The sequence below is a fragment of the Sceloporus occidentalis genome, unplaced genomic scaffold (genome assembly GCF_023333645.1).
Source record: "Sceloporus occidentalis isolate IW3139 unplaced genomic scaffold, rSceOcc1.0.p SCAF_1, whole genome shotgun sequence".
In the NCBI taxonomy this organism is placed as follows: Eukaryota; Metazoa; Chordata; class Lepidosauria; order Squamata; family Phrynosomatidae; genus Sceloporus; species Sceloporus occidentalis.
In genome coordinates, this window is record NW_028316981.1 from 194,669,611 (window position 1) to 194,681,716 (window position 12,106).

A 12,106-nucleotide genomic window follows, 5' to 3' on the forward strand; every position below is an offset into this window, starting at 1 on the left:
AGTCCACCTACAATTAAAATAATAAATCAAATAATAGAACAACATAAATTCACTGAGAACATTTTAAAAAACCTATTCCTTCTAAAATGGATTTTTAATCAACTTATTTAAATCCCCTCTTCTCCATTTGAATCATTTGCCTTGACTCCTACCTATTTATTAGAAAGCATGGAAGGAACAATATGCCTTTTTCAATTACTGTTACCCCCACCCAGCAACCCAAACACAAGAAACCAGGGCTACCTGAAGGAAGCCAATTTAACTCCCTAAATCTGCCCAGGTAACTGTCTCAAAAGCTTTTCCTGACCACATTTGAGTAGTCACTCAGTATAAGGATGCAGTGATTCTGACATAGAAGCACACCCAACTGTAAAGATAAGGATAGAGCTGAATACTTATAGATGTACATACATTCCCTGTCTCCTGGGTACCATGCATCCAACATCCTGGAGCTTGATGGCAGAGTGCCTGAAGAAACAAGGCATCCAGCTCAATCGCTGATAAGAAGGGGGGGCCAATATTTTCTTGCAGCAATGTGAGCTTCCTTCAGAATCTTCCCAACAACCAGCTTCATCCCTCCGTATTCACTCCAAATCCAAAGGTTTGTGGAACAGTAACCTCACTTCTGTCTCTTGCTCCCTTCTGAAAATGTACACCCAGGTGAGAAAGGGAGTTCCTCAACACTGCCTATGGCAAACAATTGGAGGAACAGGGGAGCATCTGGGAAGGAAGAATTGGATCATATCTGAAAGAGTAATTTGAAAAAGAGAGAGATGATAGGAGGGAGGGAAGGTTTTAACAACTGGGGGTGGGTAGGAGAGGGTCTAGGTTTTGCCAGCATGGCACAGGCAAATTGGCATGAGGAGCTGAAATGTAAGGATCAAGATCTCTGAAGACCATGTTAAGTAGGAAAGTGCACAGATTTATGTGCATATTTGTGTGTACACATACACACCATCACTGTCCCTCAGAGAAGAAGTCAAAAAGCCAAGAGTCACTTCTCTCTTTATATCCTTCTGGCCAAGTGCACCATCTTTCTTTGTACCATTATAGCAATTAATTTTGGGGGGGATGGTGGGGGATAGCTGTTGCATGGTCAAAATTAAGACATGGCAAAAGGGGAAGTACTGAAGGAGATGATTTCTGTGATCTTATGTTTCCAAACTGCCTCTGGCTGTTCCTTTGATCCCTTTCCCCAGAGAGAAGAGAGCCGGGTGAGCTTTTGAGAGAAGCACATAAAAGTCATAGCTGCACACAAAGGTAGTTATGTCACTGATAAGGAATCATACAGTTGGAAGAGACCACAAGGGCCATCCAGTCCAACCCCATTCTGCCATGCAGGAACTCTCAATCAAAGCATCCCTGACAGATGGCCATCCAGCCTCTGTTTAAAGACCTCCAAGGAAGGAGACTCCACTACACTCCGAGGAAGGAGTGTGTTCCACTGTCGAACAGCCCTTACTGTCAGGAAGTTCTTCCTAATGTTGAGGTGGAATCTCTTTTCCTTTAGCTTGCATCCATTGTTCCGGATCCTGTTCTCTAGAGCAGCATAAAACAAGCTTGCTCCCTCCTCAATATGACAGCCCTTCAAATATTTAAACAGAGCTATCATATCACCTCTTAACCTTCTCTTTCCCAGGCTAAACATCCCCAGCTTCCTTAGCTGTTCTGCATAGGGCTTTATGGTTTCTAGACCCTTCAATGATTCCAGAGGGGTGACCATTCCAGCCAAAGTAAAAGAGTTCTCAGGCAACCAATGGCTCATAACCAACCAAGTCAAGAAACAACCAATGGCTGGATCGTGGCATAATAAGCTTGGTGTGGGTCAACTACCTCAAATGTAGGGAACGGTTAGAGGACTGGTTTCTATGAACCTGGAGCTATGGTAAGCCTGGAAAGGAGGAGGCCATAGGGGAGAAATGGAGACACACACAGCAGAGGCACCATCACCCAGCACCTGCTTTCCCTCCCTCAGGTGTGGCTGGCACCAGCCCTCTCGTCTCCAAAGGCGGCTTCCTCGTGAAGGGACGCCATCTGGCGGACGGAAAGGGAAGCGCAGCCGGTTGGAAAACACCTCTTTGGATGGAGAAAGGAACCCAGGATTGCATCCAGATTGCAGAAATAACCCAGTTTGGGTTATTTCTCCAATCTGGATGCAAGCCTAGGCGAGCGGGCAGGGCTTTCCATTCAGGGAAAGAGGAATCCTACACATGGTGACACAGTACTTTGGGACTAAAAAAGAAACCTCCTCAGTCCTCTCACCTCCTTCAATAGGGATAAAGCCAAGGGGGAAAGCAATCAAACAGGGACTCCAGGCTGAGAGGGGGCACCCTAAAAATCCCAAGAGGTTGAACCCCCCCCCCCTTCCTCCTCCTCCTTTCTCCCTCCCTCCATTTCCCCCTTCTGCAGCCTGTCCTCTTTTTAAAATAAAACATGCCACAACTTTCTCTCCTGGCCATTTTCGACAGAGATATTTTCCTCTTCTCTTAGGAGACTTGAGCTGTAAAGCCAGCAAACCCCCCCCCCCCCCCAAGATTCCACAGCATGCCGTTAAAGCGGCGTCAACCCGGATTATTCCCGCAGTGTGGCTGCAGCCGTATAATCTAGCCCGCTTCCTTACCTGAAGCTCTCCTCCGCGAGGTCCTTCTTTTCCCCCAAGGAGCCCAACCCAAGCCTTGAAGTCCTTCTTCTTCTTCTCCTTGCCTTGCCTTCCTCCAAAGGTCTTGGTTTCTAATCCCACCCGGGGTCCTTCCCAGGCGCCAAAAAGCGATGGAGCAATCCTCTTCGCAAGCAGAAAAGAAGAAGCCCAAAAGGGAGCCAAGGGTCCTCCTCCTCCTCCTCCTCCAAAAAGAGGAGACCTTCCCTCACTTCTAAGGAAGCACTGAGGAAGGAAGGAAGGTGTCTCCTCATCAGCCTCTCGCTTTCCCTATAAACCGGGCTTGATTATTTCCATGTTGATGTATTTCTCTTCACCAGGGCAGGGGTTACCCTTCTCCCGACCTCCTCTTCCAATCCCCTCTTTCTCTTTCTTCTTCTGCCTCTTCTCTGAAGGAAGAAGAAGGAAGCCTGCTCCTCTTTCTTTACCTTTCAAGGGTTCCAAAAGGCGAGGGAATCAAAAAGGGGGGAAACTTTCCAACCAGGAACAACAACAAGAAGAAGAGCCCCGGCATCCCAAAAAACAGAGGAGCAGAAAGAAGAAGAGGAGGGGAAAAGGGGAGGGAAAAAGAGAGAAAGGAAGCCCCCAGCCGGGCTCTGGCTTTCCAAGGGCTGCCAAGGCGTCTTCTTCTTGTTAGCCTTCCTTCTGGCTTTTCCCATTCGCAGGAGCAAGAGCAGCCGCCTCTGCGCCGCCGTTTAACTCCTTCTTCGCCTCCATCCCTCCTCGCTGCTGCTTCTTCTTCTCTCAGGCTGCATCCACACTGGAGAAATAACCCGCTTTGGCACCGCTTTAACTCTATTCTGTGGCTCAAGGCGATGGAATTCTGGGAGCTGGTGTTTGTTGAGGCACCAGAGCTCTGCAAACAAGGTGTTGTTTTTGTGATAGTCCCTCCTCTGAGGAGATGGGGAGGGTCGGAGGACGTCTGCACTGCACTGGATAATCCGGGTTGAGCCCACTTTTTGGCTCCATGCGATGGAATGGTCTGTTTGGGGACACTGAGGAAATAATCCACATCCCATGCTAGGGAATCCTGGGAACTGTATTTTGTGAGCCAGGCAGCCTTCCCTATCAGAGAGAGAGCTCCGGGCCACAATAAACTACAATTCCCAGACAGGTAGGTCCCTAACACACACTGCAGAAATAATCCAGTTTGAGACCGCTTTAACTGCCCTGGCTCAATGCTAGGGTATTCTGGGAACTGTAGTTTTGTGAGACATTCAGCCTTCTCTGTCAGAGAGCACTCTGGTGCCACACTAAACTACAATTCCCAGGATTCCTTAGCACTGAGCCAGGGGCAGTTAAAGCAGTCTCAAACTGGATGATTTCTGCAGTGTGTTTTGGACCTTAGTTGCAAAGCTCTCTCTACAGACTAAAACAGGGCTAGATCTTTGGATTCTACAATTCCCAGAGTTCCCCAGCACCCAGCCAGGGGCAGTTAAAGCAGTTTCGAACTGGATTTGTTTCTGCAGGGTCTACAAAATGTAGGGCATTCCAGAAAAAAAAAACATGGGACATCGCAGTGTGTTTTGAACCACTGAGCTTTCTTTGGCTTCATCTGTACTTCTGATTTAATCCAGTTTGTTACCTGGAGCCCTGGCAGTGAAAACAGTGTCAAACTGGATTATTTCTGCAGTGCGTATGCAACCAGCAGGAGAGGAAAAGATGCCCAGAGATGGTTGACAATCCCTCCCCTCCTCCTCCTCCTCCTCCTTGGCAGCGCTGGCGGAGGATCCGATTTGCTCCCTTCCTTTGCGAAGGAGGGGAGGAACTAGTCCTTGGATGGAGAGGAGAGGCATTCCTGACCCTCATCGATCCTAGGATCCGATGCAGACGAGCCAAGAGACCCGCCTCCATGCCTTTCCAACACAGCAGCCTCAGGAGGACCACAGATGTCCCCTCCGCAAAATGCCAACCAGAATGATCCCCCTAAGCAGAGCGGGGCTCATTCGTCCTGGTGCCGGGCAGCGCCATTGGGATCACGCCTGTTTGGCACCCCTTTCATGAACATCCCAATTCTGGAGGAGGAGGTGCCTGGATTTGGGAGGCATGGAGCCCACTTTCTTCTTCAGCAGAACTTACACCCAAATTTTTGCGTCTGCTCCGCTTTATTCCTGATGGAATCGATCCAATGAGGGTCAGAATCGATTTTCAGTGGGAACTAGGGGCATATACACCGAATCAGGATTCAGAGATTATCGTAGTGGGACCGAGCCCAGGATCTCCCTGAGACTCACAGCGTTGGACTCTGGAGACCAGGATTCGAATCCCGCTTCCACAACATCAAACCCACTGGGCCACCTTTGGGCAAGTCACACCCTCTCAGCCTCTTCTAAGGCAATGGCAACCCACCGCCCCCCTGAAGAAACCTGCCGAGAAAACCCCTTACTTAAAGGTAGCCTGAAGTCCAAATGACTTGAAGGCACCCAATAAGAAGAACATGCCTCCTGTCAATGTCAAGGTGGTTTATGACCTTTCTTTCTTTATTAAAGGCTATTTAACTCTCTGCAGAGCTCTCTGGATCCTCTTTTTGGCCAAATACCCTTCTTTCAGCCTAACCTAGCTACTGACAAAAGCCATTTTTTGTGTGCCTTCAAGCCATTTCCAACTTCTGGGGTTTTCTTTTGGCAAGATTGGTTCTGAGGAGGTTTGGGCTGAGAGAGTGTGACTTGCCCAAACTCCAGCCAGTGGGTTTCCATGGCCGAGCTCTGTGCTCTGGCACCACAAGACACTACCATTCCCAGAATCCCACAGCATGGAGCCCTGGCAGTTCAAACGGTGTCAAACCGGATTATTTTTCCAGTGCAGATGCAACCTATGCCACTCAGGCTCAAAATATCAATTTAGGTCCAAAACACACTGCAGAAACAATCCAGTTTGAGACTGCTTTATCTGCCCCTGGCTCAGTGCTAGGGAATCCTGGGAACCATTGTTGATTATGGTGCCAGGGCTCTCTGAGCGACAAGGCTGTTTCCTAAAACTACAGTTCCCAGATGTCCCTAGCATTGAGCCAGGGCAGCTAAAGCGATGTCCAACTGCATTGTGTCTGCAGTGTGGATGCACCTAAGGTTGAATCCACACTGGAAAAATAACCCACTTTGGCACGACTTTAACTCTTTTTTGGCTCAGTGGTATGGAATTCAGGGAGTTGGAGTTTGTTATGGGGCCCAGAGTGGAGTAGGTTTCTTAACTATGCTCCAAAGGGAGGACCTTTTGGAATGCCTCCTGGAGAGAAGGATGGCATGGAGGACCTGTCCTGGAAAAAGAGAACCTCTTCCTGGGATGGATTCATGTAGGTGTGAATTTTTGCAGGGGCCAGCCTGGATTATAGGGTTGCCAAAGTGAAAAGAGATGAGTCTTGTACTTCTTCTGCACTTGAAGGGCAGTGTAGAAGAGGGGCCCAGTGGTTTGATGGGATGAGAATGGAGACCAGGGTCCGATTCCCAGCTCAGCCATGAAATCCATTGGGTGACCTTGAGCAAGTCACACTCTCTCAGCCTCAGGGGAAGGAAAGGACAAAATTTCTGAACCAATCTTGCCAAGAAACCCCCACGATAGGTTTGCTTTAGGGTTGCCAGAAATAACTCAAAGGCACACAAAAACACACTATAATGGAGATTTGCTTGGCAAGGTTGGTTCAGAGGAGGGTCACCATTACCTTCCCTTGAAGCTGAGAGGGTGTGACTTGTCCAAGCTCCAGTCAATGTGTTTCCTGGCTGAGTTGGGAATTTGAACCCTGGTCTCCAGAGTTGTAGCCCAACAATCCAACCAATACACCAAGGTGCACAACAACAAGAAGAGGGGGCCTCAGCAGATGTTACCTGGTTGCTTGGCAAGTGACACCTACTGACATTACATCTGTGACACAACCTTTAAAGATGGAGGAACTCCCTTTAGTTTTCAATCTGACAGCCCTAGGGAGTCTCCATGTTGGCAGGGGCTACAGTTGCATGAGCAAAACATATATGAAGGAAGCCACTCTCATATCACTCCCCCAAAATGTGGAAAGACTTGCAGTGGTTCCCAAACTTGGGTCCTCCAGATGTTCTGGGCTTCAGCTCCCAGAAGTCCTGACTCCTGGTTAGGGCTTCTGGGAGTTCAAGTCCAAACTCCAAAGTCAGGGAATCACTGCACCACTTTGCCATCCCTGGCTCTCTGGGTGACTCTGTACCATTCTCTGTGAATAAAACCAGAGGTGAGCAGGATCACTTCAGTCTCTTACTCCCTGCAGAGAATTTCCTGGGCTTCTAATGGAGGAAGGGAAGGGAGGAAGGTGGCCAAGGAAAGCAGAAAGACCCAGTTTTGGACAGGAGAGATGGTGACTCTGAGAAGTGATCTGGCTAACCGTGGGGTGTTCCACTGGAACATTTACCAGCTTTGCTCTGGTGCCACAAGCTGCACAAAGCATTGAGCCATGGCAGTTAAACCACTCAGAGGTGGTTTAATATAGCTTCTCTCCCTAAATATAAGCTGGTATTCCTAGGCCAGTGCAATGATTTGAGCATAGGGCTACAACTCTAGAGACCTGGGTTGTATTCCCTGGTCAGCCATGGAAACCCACTGGGTGACCTTGAGTGAGGCACACATTCTCAGGCCCAGAAAGCCATGTAACAGGGTCACCTTAGGATCACCATAAGTGAAAAACAACTTGAAGACTCAGAATAACAACTACACATTCCTAGGCATTATCTTATATGAGTACAGTGGACCCTCCACATTTGCAGCTTTGACTTTTGATTTTTCACAGATTTAATATGTTCTTTCTAGGAATGTCTAGGTCCTCCAACATGACTCTTACAGAAGCTGACTAGAGGTCAGGACTTTGTCCACAATTGTCTCTGAGAGATCAGATAGCTGGTAGCATACCATAGCTTAGATGTTTCCGCCTTTCATGTGGGTATTGTGTTGTGTTGTGTGCCTTCAAGTCATTTCCACCTTATGGTGACCATAAGGTGAATCTGTCATGGGATTTTCTTGACAAGATTTTTTCAGAGGAGTTTTGCTATTGCCTTCCCCTCTGGGACTAATAAAGTTGTCAGATGAATAAGAGGTAGGACTTCTGTCCTTTTAATCGATATATAAAAGAGGGAATTTCGGCAAGTGTTGAAGGCCTTTTAGTTTGGGCACTTGGTCCCTAAAAGGTTTGCCATCACTGGACTAGGGAAAGGAAGGGATTTGGCAATACTGCATTTAGTATAAGAATATTGATCAGAAGTGCAGAAAGGTGTTTGTTTTGTACACAGAGATATCTAGGAGTGACTTGGAGGAGATTTTGGCATGGTGTGAGGAATCTTTTGCTATCCAGATATTTGGGGGGCTTCACACCCTGAGAAGCCTCAGGCTATATGACCAGTGGAAAGGGATTATGTGAATTGTAGTCCAAGACATAAAGGAGGGAATTTCCCCCCATCTAGGATAATGAATATATGTGCTCTACGATAGACACAATAAAGCAAGTCGGGTGAACAACTGGGTAATGTAACAAGAAACACCCCAAAAGGGGGGATGTGGGTGGCCAGTTTCTATGGACTAAAGACCATCACCATGGCATGGGGTTCAAACATCTTTCTGAGTAGATTCATTACAACTAGGCAGTTGTTATCCCATCGCTCTCTTGCATCATAAAAGAAAACTGTTTTCAATTGGAATTTGCATTTTCTACATTTCTAGGATGAAACCTTGGTCCTCTCCTCCCTGAGGCTTTTCTACTCTGCCACTATGATGTGATTCTTTTATTTAAAAAAAAACAACACAACACATAATAATCAACCTGAACAAGTCCTACAACATTTTCTATTGTATATATTTCAAGTGTTTTTAATCAGGGAAAGGCAAATTGTGTCCCTCTAGATGTTACGGAATAGCAGCTTCCATAATTGGCCTCCATTTCCACCCCTGGTCCTAATAATGACACTCTTATTCTTATCCTGCTGAGTTTTTAATTTATTTGTTTGGGTGGACCAACATGACCCCAAACGTTTTATAGAGAACAAATTCACCTGAAAGCTTTCTTTCCCTGGCGTCTTGAGTAAAAAATGATGAATGATCTCTGAAGAGTCCATTTCTCTCATACAGTCACACTCAAAAGGCAAAATAGCCAAGGAGGTTAACTGGTCCTGCTCCACTGTTGAACACATGTAGGTGTTTTTTTTTAATGATGTCTGCAGATGTCTTTCAACATCTGTCACAGTCACTGCAGTAGCAGGATGATTTGTGATCATAATGTTTGGATTATGCACAGTTTGCTCAAAAACATAGTTTTCTTCTTTTTGGAAATTTAATAGGTTGTGGCTTTTCACTTCAAGCTTCCCCCTCCCAAATACCACATTTCATGAGAGACCCTGTCACAAGGATCTGCAGGATACCTGTATAGTCAACAATTTGAAGCAACTTCCATTTCTTCAGGCTGTAGTGTAGGAGGACACAACTTGTGGCTCTCCAGATATTTGAACCACAACTTCTCACCATCCCTCATCATTGGGTTTATTGTCTAGGTTCAGTGGGAGCTGCAATTTATCATCGATTGATCAACACTGATAGGACTTAACTTATCTGCTCAGAGCATTCCAAATGCTATGCTTTTTAGTAGAGCTGGTTCACATATTCAGTGGTCATTTATCATTATACTGCACATATTTATACATAGAATAGATCCCCTTCATTTTTACATGGAAACATGCATGGCTAAGGGAAACTGAACTCTTTTCCTGCCTCACCTACCTGTGGCCCATTTCCTTAACCTACTACATGTTTGCTGTCAATGTTGGTTAGGGAATAAAGTGCTCAGAGCAATTACAATGTGCAGGTAAGTCGTGTGTGTATATGCCTATGTGTTTTTAGCATTCCTCTTCCCTCTTTCTCTTAGAAATGAGACCACTTTCATAAACCAACAATGCAGGTACATGATTAAATTCATTTTAATTTTTAACGTGTAATGGTTTTAGATTGTTAAAATTGTTTAACTGTTTTTTAAACTTTGTATCAACATTTAATGTTTTTGTAGTTTTTTTAAAATGTGGACTGTTTTAAATTTATTGTTAGTCACCTTGAGTCTCTATATTGGGAGAAAGGTGGGATAGAAGATAAAATTCAATCAATAAATAAAATAAATAGGTGTAGCTGCTATAATTACTGTATATAGCCATAAAATGAGCCAAACCTGGCTATGTGATTATTGTATTTATTTGACATGGTACACCGCCTTGAATTCTGATTTAAGGGAGAATGGCATAAAAATATGTTATATCAATCAATAAAAGAGGAGGTAAATTTATTTACTGAAAACAACTGTTCCTCTAATGACTGAAGCATCATTGGTAAGGCAACACTGTGTCAGAAGTGAAATGTCAACTATACAGTGTAAAGTTAAATCCTAACTTGCTGGACTGTCTTCCAGCTCATTTAAATCTACTGTTTAAAGCAGTTGATTGACCTCCCAATTGACATGGCAGCCAACATCTGCAATGGTTTCTAGTGCACACTCTGAAATAGCAGCAGTATATATGAGTGTGTTTCATTCTTTCAGGTGATTGAAAAAGATGAACAGAGAATAATAATAATAAAAATTAACCCACTTGACATTCACTTGGAATTGCAACAGCAGGCTAGCAAACGACAGAGAATTTTGGATCCTTTGCATTTGTCATCTCAAATTATTTGCAACAAGCAAATAAGACCCTGTCAATGATTTGTCTCTACAATTTTGGCCATGGGAGAATTTGGCACATCAAATAAAAAAAGAAGCTATTGTTAACACTACTAACTGTTTTAAAACAATTGATCCTCTGATCTAAACTGAGTGGGCCTGATATAGAAGATGTTTTACTTGTACAATTGAAATCAGTGAAATTTTAGGTGGTTGAAACCATTTCTTTTGATAGATTTGAAAGTTTCTTAAGTGCAGATAAGGGTGCAATCTTACTCGATATAGTTCAGTGGGGCCTACTTTTGAATCGATTCTTATAGGATAGTGTTATAAGGCTTCAATTCATTGCAGGATTACTTGGAAGTAAGTTGCAGTTAACTGAAGTTGAAAGTAAATCTATGCATAGTTGCACCTGCTTCCAATTAAACATGTTTAAGATTGGGCTTTCTCATTCTACATATATATATCATTATGATTCCATTTTAACTGGCATAGCAACATCCTATGGAAACCTGGGAAATGTACTGAGGCACTAGAGCCATGGTTTTCAACCTTCAGTCCTCCAGATGTTTCTGACTTCAGGTCCCAGAATCTGTCATCATTGGCCATGCTGATGGAGGTCACTAAGGCCTGTTACAGACTGCCAAAATAAAGCTGCTTCGGGTCTCTTTGGAGGTATGCTATTTAAATGATGCATGGGTCCTAAGAGTCCGGAGGTCGTGCCAAAGCCACACTCCATTCCTAAGCACTGGAGTGCAGCTTTGGTGCAGCTTCCGGATTCTTAGGATGCATGCATCATTTAAATAGCATACCTCCAAAGAGACCCGAAGCAGCTTTATTTTGGCAGTCTGTAACAGGCCTATGAACTGAAGTACAAAACAGCTGGAGGATCAAAGGCTGAGACCTCCTGTGACTAAAGGAGGTCTCTGGTTAAGATTTCTAAATTGTTGTTGTTGTTAACTGCCCATAAGCCATCTCCAACTAATGGCAGTCCTGTGGATGAGACATCTCCAAGCCTCACTATCTTCCACTGCTTTGCTTAAGTCTTGCAGATTTATGTCTGTGATCTCCCTGATTGACTCTATCCATCTGGTGTGTGGTCTTCCTCTCTTTCTAGTGCCCACCACATTTCCTAGCATTATTGTCTTTTTTTTTTTTTTTTTAATGAATCAGGCTTTCTCAAGATGTGGTCAAAGTACAACAGCCATAATTCAGTCAGCTTGGCTTCCAGGGAAATTTCTGGCTATATTTGCTCAAGAACCCACTTATACAATGTTTTGTTTGTCCATGGTACCCTCAGAACCCTCTCCTTCAGCACCACATCTCAAATTTTGATTTTCCTCTTATCCTCTTTGTTCACTGTCCACCTCTTGCATCAGTACATGGCAATGAGGAATACAATGGCTTGGACAATTATGACTTTTATGTTCTTTTGGATCTTGTCTAGTTCTTTCATATCTGCCCTTCCCATTCCCAGACTTCTTCTGAAGTCTCCATTCTGATCAGTGTTTGAGTCTTGGTATGGGAACTCTTTATTTTGATTTCCTTGTTATATAGTTTGAATTTATGTAAAGCCTCTGTGGTTATTTTTTCCCTTTAAGTTTAACATTAGGCCGGCCTTTGCACTTTCTTCTATTACCTTTCTCAGTAATTGTTCCAAATCTGAGATGTTTTCTGCTAGTATATGGTGTCATGCATAGCTTAGATTGCTGATATTCTTTCCTTCCTTCCATCTCCACTCCTCCTCCTTCTGAGTCTAAACCTGCTTTTTTATGATATTCTCAGCATACAAGTTGAACAAATAAAGT

General features: G+C 44.6%; 1 protein-coding gene across 2 annotated transcripts in view; it reads right to left on the reverse strand.

Annotated features, from left to right (window-relative positions):
• Positions 1–2,857, reverse strand: part of LOC149323170 (leucine-rich repeat and immunoglobulin-like domain-containing nogo receptor-interacting protein 2) — an 813,307-nt gene extending 810,450 nt beyond the window's left edge. For both annotated transcript variants that reach the window (XM_089510227.1, XM_089510218.1), the window contains exon 1: positions 2,621–2,857. The gene's annotated coding sequence lies outside the window, so the exon portion shown is untranslated. The remainder of the gene's footprint in view (positions 1–2,620) is intronic.
• Positions 2,858–12,106: the final 9,249 nt, after the last annotated feature.